This window comes from Esox lucius, chromosome 13, assembly GCF_011004845.1.
Source record: "Esox lucius isolate fEsoLuc1 chromosome 13, fEsoLuc1.pri, whole genome shotgun sequence".
In the NCBI taxonomy this organism is placed as follows: Eukaryota; Metazoa; Chordata; class Actinopteri; order Esociformes; family Esocidae; genus Esox; species Esox lucius.
In genome coordinates, this window is record NC_047581.1 from 38,650,429 (window position 1) to 38,671,271 (window position 20,843).

Here is a 20,843-nt window from a genome sequence, read left to right on the forward strand (position 1 = left end):
GGAGTAGAGAGGGAATGTGGGGGGGGGGGTAGAGAGGGAATGTGGGGGGGGGGGGTAGAGAGGGAATGTGGGGGGGGAGTAGAGAGGGAATGTGGGGGGGAGAGTAGAGAGGGAATGTGATGGGGGGAGTAGAGAGGGAATGTGGGGGGAGAGTAGATAGGGAATGTGATGGGGGGAATAGAGAGGGAATGTGGGGGGGAGAGTCGAGAGGGAACGTGGGGTGGGTAGAGAGGGAATGTGGGGGGAGGGGGAGTAGAGAGGGAATGTGGGGGGGGAGTAGAGAGGGAATGTGGGGGGAGGGGGAGTAGAGAGGGAATGTGGGGGGGGGTAGAGAGGGAATGTTGGGGGGGTAGAGAGGGAGAGTGGGGGAGAGTAGAGAGGGAATGTGGGGGAGAGTAGAGAGGGAATGTGGGGGGGGGTAGAGAGGGAGAGTGGGGGGGATAGAGAGAGAGAGTGGGGGGGATAGAGAGAGAGAGTGGGGGAGAGTAGAGAGGGAGAGTGGGGGAGAGTAGAGAGGGAATGTGGGGGGAGGGGGAGTAGAGAGGGAATGTGGGTGGGGGGGTAGAGAGGGAGAGTGGGGGAGAGTAGAGAGGGAGAGTGGGGGAGAGTAGAGAAGGAGAGTGGGGGAGAGTAGAGAGGGAGAGTGGGGGAGAGTAGAGAGGGAATGTGGGGGGGGGAGTAGAGAGGGAATGTGGGTGGGGGGGGGTAGAGAGGGAGGGAGAGTGGGGGAGAGTAGAGAGGGAGAGTGGGGGAGAGTAGAGAGGGAGAGTGGGGGAGAGTAGAGAGGGAATGCTCCAGGAGCCTGATGACCTTCTGCTGTCACCACTCTGGGGAATGTGGGGAGTTGAAACAGAGAAATGTTTCATGTTCTTTAGGCTCCACTATTTCAAAGAGAATTGGAAAACAACATGAGGGAGAACAGGGTAACAAATGCCAGGTAACATAATGACAATGAACACGGCTCATCAAGGTGTATTACTAATGCAGGAAGGACTACCATACAGTTGCTCATAAGTTTGCATACCCTGGCAGAAATTGTGAAATTCTGGCATTGATTTTGAAAATGTGACTGATTATGCACAGTTATTTAAGGATAGTGATCATATGCAGGTATTTATTATCACGTAGTTGTTTGGCTCCTTTTTAAATCATAATGATAAAAGAAATGGCCCTGATCAAAAGTTTACATACCATTAAATGTTTGGCCTTGTTACAGACACACAAGGTGACACACACAGGTGAAAATGGCAATTAAAGGTGAATTTCCCACATTTGTGGCTTTTTAAATTGCAATTAGCGTCAGTGTATAAATAGTTAATGAGTTTGTTAGCTCTCACGTGGATGCACTGAGCAGGCTAGATACTGAGCCATGGGGAACTGACAAAAGACCTGCGTAACAAGGTAATAGAATTTTATAAAGATGTAAAAGGATATAAAACGATATCCAAAGCCTTCCAAATGCCAGGCACTGCTGTTCAATCAAAGTGGAAGATTTGGGGATCTCTTGATACCAAGCCAAGGTCGGGTTGACCAAGAAAGATTTCAGCCATAACTGCCAGAAGAATTGCTCGGGATACAAAGAAAAACCCACAGGTAACATCAAGATAAATACAGGCTGCTATGGAAAAAGTCGATGTGGTTGTTTCAGGGAGTACAATACAAAAATGGGCTGCATTGCCGAGTTGCCAGAAAAAAAGCCTTTACTGCGCCAATGCCACGAAAAAGCCTGGTTACAATATGCCCGATATCACCTTGACACGCCTCACAGCTTCTGGCACTCTGTAATTTGTAGTGTCAAGACCAAAATAGAGCTTTATGGTCACAACAGGTCAACAAGGCCTATAGTGAACTGAATACCATCCCCACTGTAAAGCATGGTGGTGGCTCACTAATGCTTTGGGGGTGTGTGAGCTCTAAAGGCACAAGAAACCTTGTGAAAAATTGATGGCAAGATGAATGCAGCATGTTATCAGAAAATACTGGCAGAGAATATGCATTCTTCTGCACGAATGCTGCGCATGGGATGCTTTTCGACTTTCCAGCACGACAATGACCCTAAGCACAAGGCCAAGTTGACCCTCCAGTGGTTACAGCAGAAAAAGTTGAAGGTTCTGGAGTGGCCATCACAGTCTCCTGACTTTAATATCATCAAGCCACTCTGGGGAGATCTCAAACGTGAGGTTCATGCAAGATGACCAAAGACTTTGCATGACCTGGAAGCATTTTACCAAGACGAATGTTCAGCTATACCTCCTGCAAGAATTCGGGGCCTCATAGACAACTATTACAAAAGACTGCACGCTGTCATTGATGCTAAAAGGGGCAATACACAGTATTAAGAACTAAGGGTATGCAGACTTTTGAACAGGGGTCAGTTCATTTTTTTCTTTGTTGCCACATTTTGTTTCATGATTGTGCCATTCTGTTATGACCTACCGTTGAATGTGAATCCCAAAAGTAATAAAAGGCGTGTTTTGCCTGCTTACTCATGTTTTCTATACAAATGGTACATATTACCAATTTAAGGGTATCTAAACTTTTGAGGACAACTGTACATAAAGCCAGTCACACAGAGAGAACTGAATATATTCACACAAAAAGAACTGAATATGTCCACACAGAGAGAACTGAATGTCCACATAGAGAGAACTGAATGTCCACATAGAGAGAACTGAATGTCCACACAGAGAGAACTGAATGTCCACACAGAGAGAACTGAATATGTCCACACAGAGAGAACTGAATGTCCACATAGAGAGAACTGAATGTCCACATAGAGAGAACTGAATATGTCCACACAGAGAGAACTGAATGTCCACATAGAGAGAACTGAATATCCACATAGAGAGAACTGAATGTCCACACAGGGAGAACTGAATGTCCACACAGAGAGAACTGAATGTCCACACAGGGAGAACTGAATGTCCACACAGAGAGAACTGAATGTCCACACAGGGAGAACTGAATGTCCACACAGGGAGAACTGAATGTCCACACAGAGAGAACTGAATGTCCACATAGGGAGAACTGAATATGTCCACATAGAGAGAACTGAATGTCCACACAGAGAGAACTGAATGTCCACACAGAGAGAACTGAATGTCCACATAGGGAGAACTGAATATGTCCACATAGAGAGAACTGAATGTCCACACAGAGAGAACTGAATGTCCACACAGAGAGAACTGAATATGTCCACATAGAGAGAACTGAATATGTCCACATAGAGAGAACTGAATATGTCTCTGTAGACAGTCACTGTGAGAGGTATTAGAGAGTCAGATGTTCCCTTGCTATTGAGTTGACCACTGACCTCTATATTTAAGACCCTCTACACAGTAAACAGTATTTATGAACCGAGTCGTCCAAACCCTGAATACTTATTGACTGACAGCCATGGTAACAGACCTTGTACCACAGGCATGACAAAAAATTACATTTACTGTCTAATTGTGTCTGTGAAGTCCCCTCTAGGTGTTTGTGGTCTATTGACAGTATATTGTACCATGACAGAGGATTCCCTCCAGTCACTCCTTTAAATGAATCTTTTGTTATCTACTCGCCAACTCCACTCTTTGGAAGGGCCTTCCAGCGCCCTGGAATATCCCCAAGATGTGTTTCCCTCCCTTCACTCCTCCCCTGTTTTTTCTCCCCTTCTTCTCTCCCCCTCTTCTCTATGTCCCCCTCATCTCTCCCCCTCTTCTCTCTATCCACCTCATCTCTCCCCCTCATATCTCTATCCACCTCATCTCTCCCCCTCTTCTCTCTGTCCCCCTCATCTCTCCCCCTCTTCTCTCTATCCACCTCATCTCTCCCCCTCTTCTCTCTGTCCCCCTCATCTCTCCTCCTCTTCTCTCTGTCCACCTCATCTCTCCCCCTCTTCTCTCTGTCCCCCTCATCTCTCCCCCTCTTCTCTCTATCCACCTCATCTCTCCCCCTCATATCTCTATCCACCTCATCTCTCCCCATCTTCAATCTGCCCCCCTCATCTCTCCCCCTCTTCTCTCTGTCCCCCTCATCTGTCCCCCTCTTCTCTCCCCCCTTCCCTCTGTCCCCCTCAGCCCTCCACACATCTCTCTCCCCCTCTGTCTGTCAAGATGTCTATCTTTCATGATTTAAAGCAGTACATCATCCTGACGCTGATGGATCTCCCTGCATCTCACCATGCTGTGTGCCCTGTCCTTGTGTTTATCTGGAAGCAGCTGTCCAGATAACATCACTTCACTGTTGAAACTCATTTTACACCCTGTTGATTCATGTGGAAGTCTCACAGCTGCAGGGAAAGACAGACAGAGAAAGATGTGAGACCACAGAAAATGTAAATGAAACACTTTTTACTATCTAATGTGACACATCATGTATCAGAATGACGGTTGAAGTCATCATCTTGTAGGACACATCTTCCACTTTTCAAGCTGTCAACTTTGAAAGACAAGTCTATTACACAGATAAGCACAATTCCTACTGTAGTAGTAATGAGGGAAAGGTTAGGTAGTAGTAATGAGGTATAGGATAGGGTAGTAGTAACTAGGTAAAGGTTAGGCAATGGTAATGAGGTAAAAGTTAAATAATAGTAATGAGATATAGGATAATAGTAATGTGGTAGTGTTAAGGTATTAGTAATGAGGTGTAGGATAGGGTAGTAGTAAAGAGGTAAAGTTTAGGTAATAGTAATGAGTATAGGGTAATAGTAATAAGTTATAATAGTAATAAGTTAGGTAATAGTAATGAGGTATAGGATAATAGTAATGTGGTAGAGGTTAGGTATTACTAATGAGGTATAAGATAGGGTATTAGTAATGAGGTAAAGGTTAGGTAATCGTAATAAGGTAGAGGTCAAGGTGGTATTAATGAGGTACATGATAGGGTAGTAGTATTGAGGTAAAGGTTATGTAGTAGTAATGATGTATTGGATAGGGTAGTAGTAATGAGGTAAAGGTTAGATAGTACTAATGAGATATAGGATAGGGTAGTAATAATGTGGTAAATTACAGGTAGTAGTAATTAAGTATAGGATAGGGTAGTGGTAATGAGGTAAAAATTAGGTAGTAGTAATTAAGTAGATGTAACGGTGGTATAAATGAGGTACAAGATAGGGTAGTTGTAATAAGGTATATGATAGGATAGTAGTAATGAGGTAGAGTTTAAGGAAGTAGTAATGAGGTATAGGATAGGGTAGTAGTAATGAGGTACAGTAGAAGTTTGGTATTAATAATAAGATAGAGGAAAGGTAGTAATAATGTGGTGGAGGCTAGTTGGTAGTAACAAGGTAGAGGTACTAGTAATAAAACTAGTTGACTTATTGACTGGTCGTGTCTTTGCTATCACTCATTCCTAATTCATTTCAAACACAGAGCTCCCAACATGGCTGCCTCTTCTGCATCAAGGCACTGCCAGATGAAGGGTTGACGTTACTTCTAATACTTCCCTCTCCTGACACACAGCTAATTGCTTTGGTTCAGGATAAGATCATGATGAAATTATCTTCTGAATGATGCAATAAACATAGATGTGTTCTAAATAACACCCTATTTCCCATGTAGTGCACTATATTGGAAATGGGTAGGGTAGTAGTAATGATAACACCCTATTTCCATAGTCCACATATTGTGCACTACTACCCAGAGGCTACCACTGAGTGACGGGCTTCTTTCAGCCTGTCTAACAGTCTGAGATTAACTAGTCACTTCTAACTGTCCTGTGTGTGTGTGCACGTGTGTGCGTGCATGTGTGCATGCCCATAATGCTGTCTATATCCTGTCAGTAATCTTTCTGTTACCTGTCTCAACCCTGTCAGTAGAACTGTCTATACCCTGTCAGTGATTTTTATTAGTTTGTAGATATATCTGGTATGTCAGCAGAGATGCCTGTTTTAATGTGTTGCAAGGACAGCAAAAGGCTTGTCTCAGCTAAAATAATCCAGTCAATTAAAAAAGTAAATATATCTATAATTGTCTGGGGTTGAGTGTGCATGGTGAATTTGGTATGAGGGTCTGGGTTAGTTAAACAGTCTGATGGTAGATGGGTGGTTTGTTGTAGAAAAGAGCAAAACGCATACCAACTGAGGTGTCAGTAGCCTGTCTGTGACCCTTTTGATGCCTCTCAGTAGCCTGTCTGTGAACTGTTTGTTGCGTATCAGTAGAGGCCACATCTTTGAATGTGGCATCATTTGAAACTGGATAGGATCAAGTCATGGCTTGAGAAAAGGTGGTCAAAGGATGTAGGTAATGGTGATAACAGGATGTAGGTAGGGGTGATAAGAGGATGTAGGTAATGGTGATAACAGGATGTAGGTAATGATGATAAGAGGATTTGGATAATGGTGATAAGGGGATGTTAGGTAATGGTGATAAGGGTATGTAGGTAATGGTGATAAGAGGATTCGGATAATGGTGATGAGGGGATGTAGGTAATGGTGATGAGGGGATGTAGGTAATGGTGATAAGGGGATGTAGGTAATGGTGATGAGGGGATGTAGGTAATGGTGATGAGGGGATCAGCTATTAAGACTTACAACTGTGTTACTTCTGTTAGCAAACCGACTGGTTAAGCCCACATTAATAACTATGTCTGAGTAGACAGGAGAGACAAGCCGACTGGTTAAGCCCACATTAATAACTATGTCTGAGTATACAGGAGAGACAAGCCGACTGGTTAAACCCACATTAATAACTATGTCTGAGTATACAGGAGAGACAAGCCGGCTGGTTAAGCCCACATCAATAACTATGTCTGAGTATACAGGAGAGACAAGCCGGCTGGTTAAACCCACATTAATAACTATGTCTGAGTATACAGGAGAGACAACTTGGCTCACTGAGGCCATTGGTGAGCCATGGAGGCTGCTTGGGAACGCTGCCAGTGCTTTTGTGTAATGAATGTTGCTCTAGTTTCTTGCTCTCGTGTGTCAGCCCTGCTCTGAAGGATCATACCTGCTTTATAGAGGACAGCCAGAGAGCCCATTAATCCAACAGGATTCTGTCTGATTGGCTGTACTCAATCTGTGGGCAGGGCTACTGCTGGGTCTTAAATTCCACCCTGTGGGGGAACTGTCACCCTAGACACATAGCTAGCCAAGATTAAACCTGTTAAGCTGTCAGTCAACCAGCTCAAAAACGGGACAATTCAGGAAACCATGTAAGCCCAGTACAGAAGGGATGAATGGTCATGCTCTCCCTGGATTCAAACCAGGGTCTCCTATGTGACAGACTGTGTCTTTAACCACTATGCCACTAAGCTATGCTTGTGCCAGTGGGTTGGTATAGTTTTCCATTGTTAAACCAGTTAGTCGAAACATGGCTGGTTCCTTTCTTTAGAAAAAAATGACAGATTTTCATCTCAGATCAAACCACAATAGTCTGCATGACATTTTCTAAAAGCATCAACTTAGATTTTTCACAAACATTGAAGTGTAGATTTTTATGTTATCATTTTCAAATGTATTTTTGAAATAGCTTTTTCAGATTTTGAAATATTCATCCCAAATCACATCCATTATTCATCATGACATTTTCGAAAAGACTCAAAACCAAATGATGACGTACAAAATTTCTACTAATATTTTAAAGTTTATTTTTTAATTCTGTAACTCATTATTTGTGAAGAATCTAAGTTGAGGCTCTTAGATAATGTAATGGGAAATACATGGATGCGATTTGGGATGAATATCTTAAAATTTGAAATAAATATTTCAAATTATAAGCTACAAACTGTATAATTAAAAGCCTTCTGAGGACTGCACATTTATTCCGGTCCCTAAGTAGTCAGTTCGCCAGCACGTAGACACAGCTTTGCCGGTCACTTGGCACTCTGCGGTCGACCGCGGTGAAAGCAATTGCTGAATCTCACATCGCATATTAGATACTATGTATCGCATATTAGATACTAATTATGTACTACAAGTACATACTTTGCGGATGATGGTTGAAGAACTGTTTTGTACATTGTAAATTAGTATTCCAGTATTGCGATCGGTTGGGACATAGAGCCTCGTCAGAAAATTGCTTCTCGACATTAGAACATTTTGTCACGCATTAACATCACGCCAAGCATTGTGTAAAACTGACTAACGTTTTTTATTAGCTTTGCTTTCACCACAAATAGTATCTATGAACTGTATGGCTTTTGCCACTGACCGTTTTAACAGCTTATTAGCCAGTAATAGGCATACTAGACATACTGACATTGGCACCTGCCCAACAGCCAAATGCCAATGGCTGTGACGTGTAACGCAGTCACTCTTACTATCCATTTTGGCGGGTGGCATTCGATGTATCTACAGTTTTTCTTCCTGAAATAAAAATTAAAAGGCGGCCGCCTTCCCAAAATCTCTCACCGCCTCATTGTGTTGGCATTTTAAAACATGATTTTGTGCTTTTCAGGTGACTTTTAGTAGTCTAGAATTACAGATTTATTTAAAGAGAGATTGCGAGACAAACGAAGATGACTGGTGAAAATACCATCAAAATAGGGTATGTACTGTTACCAAAAACATTTGGCTGTATATAGTATATCATAAATAAATATACAGTTAACATAATTAAGTCACTAACAATATAAATATATAAACGTGAAGACGCAGGATCAGCGACAGCAACAAGTACAGCTGAAGTCGAGAGAGGGAGATAAACGCAGTGGCGTCACCGCAAGGCTGGGTAAGAAAAAAACGTGACAAGGCTCTAATATATACAGCTTCGTTTTTTATGCATGTCTATATCAACAAGAACATAGAATAACAACGAAAATAGAGAACAGTACTATTACATTTACATATATTGCTTAAGAATAAATATATTGCTTGTATATTTTGGTTGATATTAGGGAGGAAATTGTAGCATGCATTAGCTGCTCAAGTGGACATGAACAACAGGGCAGATTTAACACTATAATAGTTGTGTTTTCAAGTGCGTAGCCACATATTATCAAGTATTTCACAGAGTGCTGTCCAGTTGTGTGGGTAGGGGTACCACCCTAGCTTAATTTTGAGCCAGGAAAACCTGTGTGTATATACACTGAAAAAAATAATAAACGCAACACTTTTGCCTTTGCGCCCATTTGTCATGAGCTTAACTCAAAGATCTAAGACTTTATCTATGTACACAAAAGGCCTATTTCTTCAAATATTGTTCACAAATCTGTCTAAATCTGTGTTAGTGAGCACTTCTCCTTTGCCGAGATAATCCATCCGCCTCACAGGTGTGGCATATCAAGATGCTGATTAGACAACATGATTATTGCACAAGTGTGCCTTAGGCTGGCTGCAATAAAAGGCCACTCTAAAATGTGCAGTTCCATCACACAGCACAATGCCACAGATGTCGCATGTTTAGAGGGAGCATGCAATTTGGCATGCTGACTGCAGGAATGTCCACCAGAACTGTTGCTTATGACATTTTCACTTAGAGGTGTACTCACTATTGTTGCCAGCGGTTTAGACATTAATGGCTGTGTGTTGAGTTATTTTGAGGGGACAGCAAATTTACACTGTTATACAAGCTGTACACTTACTAATTTACATTGTAGCAAAATGTCATTTCTTCAGTGTTGTCACATGAAAGATATACTCAAATATATATATATATATATTTTAATTGTAGTCTCATTGCAATGAGAGTGAGATTACGAGCTACGTCCCTGCAACTCCCATGAGAACTACCTACATACAGTGTTTGATTCAGGTCCATTTTGTTTGGCCTGTTGGCCTGTTGCCTTGCACACCAGTGACCGACAGCGTGAACAAGACAGACTATCAAATAAAACTGTCTCTGTCTGTCTCTTGTCTCCTTATGGACAGTGTGGGTGTCAGCCTGCAGGTGTATTCTGTATAGTTCTAAGTTCCCTGCAGTGTCTGGGTGTGTGTGTGTTCTGTATAGGTCCTGGTTAGGGTGTGGGTGTGTGTGTTCCCAGCAGTGTCTGGGTGTGTGTTGTGTGTGTGTTCCCTGCAGTGTCTGGGTGTGTGTGTGTTGTGTGTGTTCCCTGCAGTGTCCCTGCAGTGTCTGGGTGTGTGTGTGTTCTGTATAGGTCCTGGTTAGGGTGTGTGTGTGTTCTGTATAGGTCCTGGTTAGGGTGTGTGTGTTCCCTGCGGTGTCAGGGTGTGTGTTGTGTGTGTTCCCTGCAGTGTCCCTGCAGTGTCAGGGTGTGTGTGTGTTGTGTATAGGTCCTGTTTAGGGTTAGGGTGTGTGTGTGTTGTGTGTGTGTTGTGTGTGTTCCCTGCAGTGTCAGAGTGTGTGTGTTCCCTGGGGTGTCTAAGTGTGTGTGTGTGTTGTGTGTCTTTGTGTGTGTTCCCTGGGGTGTCAGGGTGTGTGTGTGTTGTGTGTCTTTGTGTGTGTTCCCTGGGGTGTCAGGGTGTGTGTGTGTTGTGTGTCTTTGTGTGTGTTCCCTGGGGTGTCAGGGTGTTTGTGTGTTGTGTGTCTTTGTGTGTGTTCCCTGGGGTGTCAGGGTGTGTGTGGGTGTGTTCCCTGGGGTGTCAGGGTGTGTGTGGGTTTGTTCCCTGGGGTGTCAGAGTGTGTTTGTGTGTTGTGTGTCTTTGTGTGTGTTCCCTGGGGTGTCAGGGTGTGTGTGGGTTTGTTCCCTGGGGTGTCAGAGTGTGTTTGTGTGTTGTGTGTCTTTGTGTGTGTTCCCTGGGGTGTCAGGGTGTGTGTGGGTGTGTTCCCTGGGGTGTCTAAGTGTGTTTGTGTGTTGTGTGTCTTTGTGTGTGTTCCCTGGGGTGTCAGGGTGTGTGTGGGTGTGTTCCCTGGGGTGTCAGAGTGCTGGTCTGTTTCAGCTGGTCCTGGAGGGGGGGGCTGTGCTGGTGTATGTTTTCCATCCTCAGTACCCTCCATCCTCCTACACTCCGTTACCATGGCAATGCAGAAACTAATTATTCACCCCCCCAATTTGAGGATGGTCTGTAGTATGATATTTTACCTGACCTGGCGTGTGGTATGATATTCTATCTGACCTGGCATGTAGTACGATATTCTACCTGACCTGTTGTGTAGTATGACATTCAGTCTCACCTGGCATGTCGTATGATATTCTATCTGACCTGGCATGTAGTATGATATTTACCTGACCAGAATGGATCTGGATCCCTTTCAAAAGTGTCTTTTCAGAGCTGTGTTGGAAATGTTGTAGAGAGCGGGTGTTCATATCACTCTCTCTTTCTCTTTTCACATCTTCAATGTCTTCTCTCTTGCTTTATCTGTTAGGGATCTCTTTTCCTCTGTTTCCTCCTCTCTATTTCTTCTCATAATGCCATGGAAACAACTATTGCACAACTATTGGAGTGGCTGGGAGTTCATTAACTGAGAAAGTCACATGCTGTGTAGGGTGATCTGACTCGTGTGCGGAGGGTGTTCTGTATGGAGGATGTTCTCTATGGAGGATGTTCTCTATGGAGGGTGTTCTCTATGGAGGATGTTCTCTATGGAGGATGTTCTGCATGGAGGATGTTCTTTATGGAGGATGTTCTCTATGGAGGATGTTCTCTATGGAGGGTGTTCTCTATGGAGGATGTTCTCTATGGAGGATGTTCTTTATGGAGGATGTTCTCTATGGAGGGTGTTCTGCATGGACGGTGTTCTGTGTGGAGGATGTTCTCTATGAAGGGTGTTCTGTGTGGAGGGCGTTCTGTGTGTAGGGTGTTCTGCGTGGAGGGTGTTCTGTATGGAGGATGTTCTCTATGGAGGGCGTTCTGCGTGGAGGGCGTTCTGTGTGGAGGGCGTTCTGTGTGGAGGGCGTTCTGTGTGGAGGGCGTTCTGTATGGATGGCGTTCTGTATGGATGGCGTTCTGTATAGAGGGTGTTCTGTATGGAGGATGTTCTGATACAAATACCACACAGTACAGACTGACCCTATTCCCCTGACACATAGACTATTAACAGAAAGATAATGAAGATTGAAACAGGGTACAGGGGACACTGTGGCTATGTCTGAAGACTACACTAGACAGAGCCAACCAATCAGGAAATCATCCCACCTGCTTTTCCAAACGTAGCACCAGACGGACACAGTGATAGCAACAGACCACCAACTAACTACCCAGAGACAAGGCAGAGTAAATCACAGTGATCATGAACATAACTGTAATCAATGAATAATCAGTGACATTTCTGTCATTAATACAATCACTCTGTAATATAAAACGTTTAGTTAATTAATAACAGATCTGTAATCAATAGAATATGTACATTTAATTATTGACATCACTGTCATAAAAACATCAGAGTTTTCGTGAATCCTATAGATGTCATGAATTCATAGCAAAACAACCAGCTAAAATAGACTGTATCTATTTATTAAGCCAAGTGTGTGTGTGTGTGTGTATGTGTGTGTTAGCTTAGTTCAAATTGGGGAAAGATGGGCACTCCTGCGATGACGCTGGCTGGTTGAAGATAATAAAGCAAGTAGTTGTTAGTGGTGTGTGTGTCTGGTGTGTGTGTCTGGTGTATGTCTGGTGTGTCCCCGGTGTGTGTACCCGGTGTGTGTGTCTGATGTGTGTCCGGTGTGTGTGTCCAGTGTGTGTCCGGTGTGTGTGTCCAGTGTGTGTGTCCAGTGTGTGTCCGGTGTGTGTGTGTCCGGTGTGTGTGTCTGGTGTGTGTCCGGTGAATGTGTCTGGTGTGTGTGCAGTGTGTGTCTGGTTTGTGTGTCCAGTGTGTGTACGGTGTGTGTCCGGTGTGTCTGGTGTGTGTGTGCAGTGTGTTCAGTGTGTGTCCGTGTGTTGTGAGTGTCTGTGAGAAAGTGAGGCTAGTGAAATGAGCCTGTTGTGTTGAAGCAGTATAGATGACTCTGGTAAATGTCTCTCCTCCCTTTTCATTATGCTACATATCAGAATATTCAGTATAATCACCTTGTTGATGTAGCCAGGGGGGATAATTTATTTCAGATGTATTCTCTATTTATTTTGATGTTGGGTTTCCCTTCGATAAATTGCTTCAGAATTATTACACTTTCACAAATCAGTTAGTTTTCAACTTCTAACAAGACAATTTGATACTTCCATGCTTTAAGGGACAGCTTCACTGGGCCTGAACATTAGCTTTTTCATCAGATGTGATTTAATTTACAGCTAAACCTGTAATCATGTTCGTTCAGTTTGCACAGTTTCTCTTTGTGTAGAAACCCAAGCTAGTAGTGAATAGGGCTGTATTACAAATATTTGTGCCTTGATCAATAGAAGATACTTATTCTCTTTACTATAAAGGGCTTAGTTTGCCGTTCCAGACACGTTCCAGAACTACAACAGTAATTTAAAGTGGCATTTCATCCAAGCGATGATTAAATCTACAAATTAACAAAAAAACACAGGCAGCAGCAGGAACAGCCCCACAACCACACTGTTACAGGAAGCAGGAACAGCCCCACAACCACAATGTTACAGGAAGCAGGTACAGCCCCACAACCACAATGTTGCAGGAAGCAGGAACATCCCCACAACCACACTGTTACAGGAAGCAGAAATAGCTCCACAACCCCACTGTTACAAAAACCAGGAACAGCCCCACAACCACACTGTTACAGGAAGCAGAAACAGCCCCACAACCACAATGTTACAGGAAGCAGGAACAGCCCCACAACCACACTGTTACAGGAAGCAGAAACAGCCCCACAACCACACTGTTACAGGAAGCAGAAACAGCTCCACAACCACAGTTACAAGAAGCAGGAACAGCCCCAAAACCACACTATTGCAGGAAGCAGGAACATCCCCACAACCACAATGTTACAGGAAGCAGAAATAGCTCCACAACCCCACTGTTACAAAAACCAGGAACAGCCCCACAACCACACTGTTACAGGAAGCAGAAACAGCCCCACAACCACAATGTTACAGGAAGCAGGAACAGCCCCACAACCACACTGTTACAGGAAGCAGAAACAGCCCCACAACCACACTGTTACAGGAAGCAGAAACAGCTCCACAACCACAGTTACAAGAAGCAGGAACAGCCCCAAAACCACACTATTGCAGGAAGCAGGAACATCCCCACAACCACAATGTTACAGGAAGCAGAAACAGCTCCACAACCACACTGTTACAAGAAGCAGGAACAGCTCCACAACCACACTGTTACAAGAAGCAGGAACAGCCCCACAACCACACTGTTGCAGGAAGCAGGAACATCCCCACAACCACACTGTTACAGGAAGCAGAAACAGCTCCACAACCACACTGTTACAGGAAGCAGAAACAGCTCCACAATCACACTGTTACAGGAAGCAGAAACAGCTCCACCACCACACTGTTACAAGAAGCAGGAACAGCCCCACAACCACACTGTTGCAGGAAGCAGGAACATCCCCACAACCACACTGTTACAGGAAGCAGAAACAGCCCCACAACCACACTGTTACAGGAAGCAGAAACAGCTCCACAACCACACTGTTACAGGAAGCAGGAACAGCCCCACAACCACACTGTTACAGGAAGCAAGAACAGCCCCACAACTACACTATTAGAGGCCCCACAATTAGTGTTACACACCTTTGCATTAGCAGAGGATTGCTTTGGTTGGTCATATACTGAAACAATTACCAGTCTATGATGAGTCTATTGCAAGTCTAAAACCAGTCTGTTACCAGTCTATGATCAGTCTATTACATATCCGTGACCAGTCTATGACCAGTCTATGACCAGTCTATTACATATCCGCGACCAGCCGATGACCAGTCTGTTACATATTCACAACCCGTCTGTTACCCGTCTATGATCAGTCTATGACCGGTCTATTACCATCTGAAGACCAATCTAGGATATATCCATGTCCAGCCTATGATCAGTCTATGACCGGTCTATTACCAGTCTATGACAAGTGTATTGCATATCCGTGACTAGCCTATGACCAGTATATTACCAGTCTATTACATATCCCTGGCCAGCCTATGACAGCCTATAACCGGTTTATTACAAAGCTGTGACCTGTCTATGAGCAGCCTATTACAAAGTCACCATGGAAAGTGTTGCTACAACTCTTTTCTCTTTCCCTCTGTCACTTCTACCTCTGTTTTCTTCTATCTCTTCCTCTGTCCATCCTTTGGTGTCTTTCTCAGACCCCCACTCAATGTTTGTCTTTCTCTCTTTACCTTTCTATCACTCTCCCCCTCTCTCTATCATTCTCTATTTATCTCTCCTTGTCTCCCACTCTTTCTGTCTTTCTCTAGTTATCTCTCCCTGTCTCCCCCTCTCTCTATCATTCTCTATTCATCTCTCCTTGTCTCCCCCTCTTTCTGTCTTTCTCTATTTTTCTCTCCCTGTCTCCCCCTCTCTCTATCACTCTCTATTCACCTCTCCTTGTCTCCCCCTCTTTCTGTCTTTCTCTATATGTCTCTCCTAATCTCCCCTCTTTCTGTCTTTCACTATTTGTCTCTCCTTGTCTCCCCCTCTTTCTGTCTTTCACTATTTGTCTCTCCTTGTCTCCCCCTCTTTCTGTCTTTCACTATTTGTCTCTCCTTGTCTCCCCCTCTCTCTGTCTTTCACTATTTGTCTCTCCTTGTCTCCCCCTCTCTCTGTCTTTCACTATTTGTCTCTCCTTGTCTCCCCCTCTCTCTGTCTTTCACTATTTGTCTCTCCTTGTCTCCCCCTCTCTCTATCTTTCACTATTTGTCTCTCCTTGTCTCCCCCTCTCTCTATCTTTCACTATTTGTTTCTCCTTGTCTCCCCCTCTCTCTGTCTTTCACTATTTGTCTCTCCTTGTCTCCCCCTCTCTCTATCTTTCACTATTTGTCTCTCCTTGTCTACCCCTCTCTCTGTCTTTCACTATTTGTCTCTCCTTGTCTCCCCCTCTCTCTGTCTTTAGCTATTTGTCTCTCCTTGTCTCCCCCTCTCTCTATCTTTCACTATTTGTCTCTCCTTGTCTCCCCCTCTCTCTATCTTTCACTATTTGTCTGTCCTTGTCTCCCCCTCTCTCTATCTTTCACTATTTGTCTCTCCTTGTCTCCCCTTCTCTCTGTCTTTCACTATTTGTCTCTCCTTGTCTCCCCCTCTCTCTATCTTTCACTATTTGTCTCTTCTTGTCTCCCCCTCTCTCTATCTTTCACTATTTGTCTCTCCTTGTCTACCCCCTCTCTGTCTTTCTTTACCAATATCAGTATATTTCTACCTCTCTCATTTGTCTCCTTCATCTATTGCAGTCTTACTTCTCTCACCTTTTTCTCCTCTCTTTTTCTCCTCTCTGTATCTATCTTTCCCTCCTTTTTTTGTCTCTTTCCCTCCGTTTCACTAGGTAATGTCTAGCTGATAGTGCTTCTTAAGTAATGTCCTTGACAGCATGCAACATCTGTCACAGGCAGCAGAGAAGTGTGTGTTGTGGGTTGGTGCGCATGGTCAGCAGAACTGTCAGAGGCAGAAAGCAAGATGGTGATGTACTGTATCCTTCATTATGAGTCATGGTGATGTATCCTTCACTATGAGTCATGGTGATGTATCCTTCACTATGAGTCATGGTGATGTTTCCTTCACTATGAGACATGGTGATGTTTCCTTCACTATGAGTCATGGTGATGTATACTTCACTATGAGTCATGATGTTTCCTTCACTATGAGTCATGGTGATGTATCCTTCACTATGAGACATGGTGATGTATCCTTCACTATGAGTCATGGTGATGTATCCTTCACTATGAGACATGGTGATGTTTCCTTCACTATGAGTCATGTTGATGTATCCTTCACTATGAGTCATGGTGATGTTTCCTTCACTATGAGTCATGGTGATGTATCCTTCACTATGAGTCATGGTGATGTATCCTTCACTATGAGACATGGTGATGTATCCTTCACTATGAGTCATGGTGATGTATCCTTCACTATGAGACATGGTGATGTTTCCTTCACTATGAGTCATGTTGATGTATCCTTCACTATGAGTCATGGTGATGTTTCCTTCACTATGAGTCATGGTGATGTATCCTTCACTATGAGTCATGGTGATGTATCCTTCATTATGAATCATGGTGATGTATCCTTCACTATAAGTCATGATGATGTATACTTCACTATGAGTCATGATGTTTCCTTCACTATGAGTCATGGTGATGTATCCTTCACTATGAGACATGGTGATGTTTCCTTCACTATGAGTCATGTTGATGTATCCTTCACTATGAGTCATGGTGATGTTTCCTTCACTATGAGTCATGGTGATGTATACTTCACAATGAGTCATGATGTTTCCTTCACTATGAGTCATGGTGATGGATCCTTCACAATGAGTCATGATGTTTCCTTCACTATGAGTCATGGTGATGTTTCCTTCACTACGAGACATGGTGATGTTTCCTTCACTATGAGTCATGATGTTTCCTTCACTATGAGTCATGGTGATGTATCCTTCACTATGAGACATGGTGATGTTTCCTTCACTATGAGTCATGTTGATGTATCCTTCAGTATAAGGTGTGATGATTTTATTAGACTAGGTGGGTAATATTTACTATGTTTTTTGGGCTCATAAGTACATTTTCACAAATAAATTATGCATTTAGCAAACATTGGCTGCCTATTGAATTTTAAAGTCCTGATGTTAACCTTGTGCCAAATGTTTTGACCACCATTGCTTTAGGCAAAAACATGAACATAATCTTTTGAAACCATCACAACATCTTCTATTGCTTGAAAAAAAATAATCAATAAGGAACTTGGCTACTAAAGTGCAATTTCTTACCAAGCTCCACAGCTTCCATCCAACAGAATTTAATGTGAACTCATACAAATACTGGCCATTGACTGGGACACATCCATAAAATATAGCAGTATTTGGCGAGGGGGAGTAACTTATTGACCTCATCAATGACCCATTAAAACCGCTCACACATTGTCTGATTTCAAATTGTGGAGGCAGTTTTGCAGTTTTTCATGCATCAAGTTGGCCTTTTACTGTACTGCTGACATTACAATAAAAAAGAACTATGTCTGCTTTGACCTGCTAAAATACAACGTGTGTATGTGTGTGTGTGTGTGTGCGTATCGTGTGTCTGTGTGTGTGGGTCTTTGTGTGGAGTCTGCTTTCTCTGTGACAGGCCTGTATTCCCAGGTGTCTGCAGAATGACAGTGATATGAGATGAGGTTTGGCTCACAGGAAGAAGCAGAGAATATCTTCATAATGAATGTTTCTTTCAGTGGGTTATGTCTCAGTGTGTTGATGCCACACACACACGCACACACAGACACCCACACACATGCACTCAGTCACTGTGTGTCTGTCCTAGTATTCACTTTGAATCGCTTTGCTCTCAAGCCAGACAATGAGGCTGACAGAGGAATAGATTCACATCGCAGATCTGTGTGTGCGTGTTTTGTAAATGTGGGTGTGTGTGTTTTGTAATTGTGGGTGTGTGTGTTTTGTAAGTGTGTGTGTGTGTGTTTTGTAAGTGTGTGGGTGTGTGTGTGTTTTGTAAGTGTTTGTGTGTTTTGTAAGTGTGGGTGTGTGTTTTGTAAGTGTAGCTATGTGTGTGTTTTGTAAGTGTGTGTGTGTATGTTTTGTAAGTGTGGGTGTGTGTGTTTTGTAAGTGTGTGTGTGTGTGTGTTTTGTAAGTGTGGGTGTGTGTGTGTGTTTTGTAAGTGTGTGTGTGTTTTGTAAGTGTGGATGTGTGTTTTGTAAGTGTAACTATGTGTGTGTTTTGTAAGTGTGTGTGTGTGTTTTGTAAGTGTGGGTGTGTGTGTTTTGTAAGTGTGTGTGTGTGTGTGTGTTTTGTAAGTGTGGGTGTGTAGGTGTGTTTTATAAGTGTGTGTGTGTGTGTAAGCACAAAGCAGATATCCAGGCATTCATTACAACCATACTGTTGTCAAAATACCCTTTATACTGTAGATCCACTTAATTTCTTCATACATTACAACAGACACACACACTGTCACACACAAAGAGGTGGTTGATCTGTGTGGACACAGCATAGGTTAGAAACACAATAATCGTCTTGACAAGAAGAAATCCTAATCCACCTCCTGAGAGACAACTGACTGCTCTATCTGTGTGTGTGTTTTCTGTATGTGTCTGTGTGTGTGTTTTCTGTATGTGTGTGTGTGTGTGTTTTCTGCATGTGTCTGTGTGTGTGTTTTCTGTATGTGTCTGTGTGTGTCTTTTCTGTATGTGTCTGTGTGTGTGTGTTTTCTGCATGTGTCTGTGTGTGTGTTTTCTGTATGTGTCTGTGTGTGTCTTTTCTGTATGTGTCTGTGTGTGTGTTTTCTGTGTGTGTCTGTGTGTGTGTGTGTTTTCTGTATGTGTCTGTGTGTGTCTTTTCTGTATGTTTCTGTGTGTGTGTTTTCTGTATGTGTCTGTGTGTGTCTTTTCTGTATGTGTCTGTGTGTGTGTTTTCTGTATGTGTCTGTGTGTGTGTTTTCTGTATGTGTCTGTGTGTGTCTTTTCTGTATGTGTCTGTGTGTGTGTGTTTTCTGCATGTGTCTGTGTGTGTGTTTTCTGTATGTGTCTGTGTGTGTGTTTTCTGTATGTGTCTGTGTGTGTGTGTGTTTTCTGTATGTGTCTGTGTGTGTCTTTTCTGTATGTTTCTGTGTGTGTGTTTTCTGTATGTGTCTGTGTGTGTCTTTTCTGTATGTGTCTGTGTGTGTGTTTTCTGTATGTGTCTGTGTGTGTGTTTTCTGTATGTGTCTGTGTGTGTGTTTTCTGCATGTGTCTGTGTGTGTGTTTTCTGTATGTGTCTGTGTGTGTGTTTTCTGTATGTGTCTGTGTGTGTCTTTTCTGTATGTGTCTGTATGTGTGTTTTCTTTATGTGTCTGTGTGTGTGTGTTTGTGTTCTACGTGTCTGTCTGTGTTTGTGTATGTTTGTTTTCAGTATTTGTGTCTGTATGTGTGTTTGTGTGTTTATGTGTGTGTGTGTGTGTGTTTGTGTCTGTATGTGTGTTTGTTGTCTGTGTGTTTGTGAGTGTGTGTGTGTGTGTGTGTGTTGAAAGCCTGCTGAGAGCTCTTCACTCTGACTTAAACACTTCTCTACAGATGATATCCTGATAGGAACATAAGGAGAGGGGAGAGGAGGAGCAGGGAGTGGAGGAGAGGGTGGGAGGGATGGGGAGGAAATGGGAGTGGAGGGGAGGGGATGTGGAGGGAAGGGGAGTGGAGGGGAGGGAAGGGGGGAGGGGAGTGGAGGGGAGGTGCGGGGGGAGGGGAGTGGAGGGAAGGTGCGGGGGGAGGGGAGTGGAGAGGAGGGGATCGGAGTAGAATGTATTTTGGAGGGAAATAGTAATATAGCTTAAAGTTTTATTTTTTCTCACGTAAATGGAAATATGGATATGACACTTTCACGTCAACACTATTGACAGGTAAAGGCAACCTAATTTAACAAATGAAAGTGAAAGATTACATTTGCAGTCATTTACTCATATAATATCAACAGAATTGTAATTTCTTAGTGCAGAATATAAGTACATCCCTTCAATAAATGTTCACATTTTATCTGTAATAACTTCATATAACCATTTCTTTAAACTTTCTCAGTTGTTTTCATTTTTGAGTCATTCTGTTGTAGCTTTCCTAATGTGTTTTGGATCATTGTCCTGACCGGTCCTGTCTAGCTCAGTTGGTAGACCCGAAACATCTCCACTTTCACTCATCCGCCCAAAGTACATTGTTCCCCTGGTCCACGTTTCTAATCTTTGTGGACCCTCCCGTGTTCATCTGATGATTCTTTAAATCATTTTTACACCTGATTCTAATTTTGGCCATTTTATGCGGTGGTAAATATAAGGTTGTTTTACTTTCTCCACATAAGGAAATTGTATTTCTGTTGATTGTAATTGCATAAATGGTTTCAAAGATAAATGTTTTTGGTGGTTTTTATAAATTGTGTTACCTTTATTAATTAATGTGGCTTGACTTAAATATCCCTGGGTCCAAATCTGTATAAAACAGACAGAT

General features: G+C 43.1%; 1 protein-coding gene across 3 annotated transcripts in view; it reads left to right on the top strand.

Annotated features, from left to right (window-relative positions):
• Positions 1-20,843, top strand: part of tmem8b (transmembrane protein 8B) — a 144,877-nt gene that overhangs the window by 69,388 nt on the left and 54,646 nt on the right. The window lies entirely within an intron of this gene.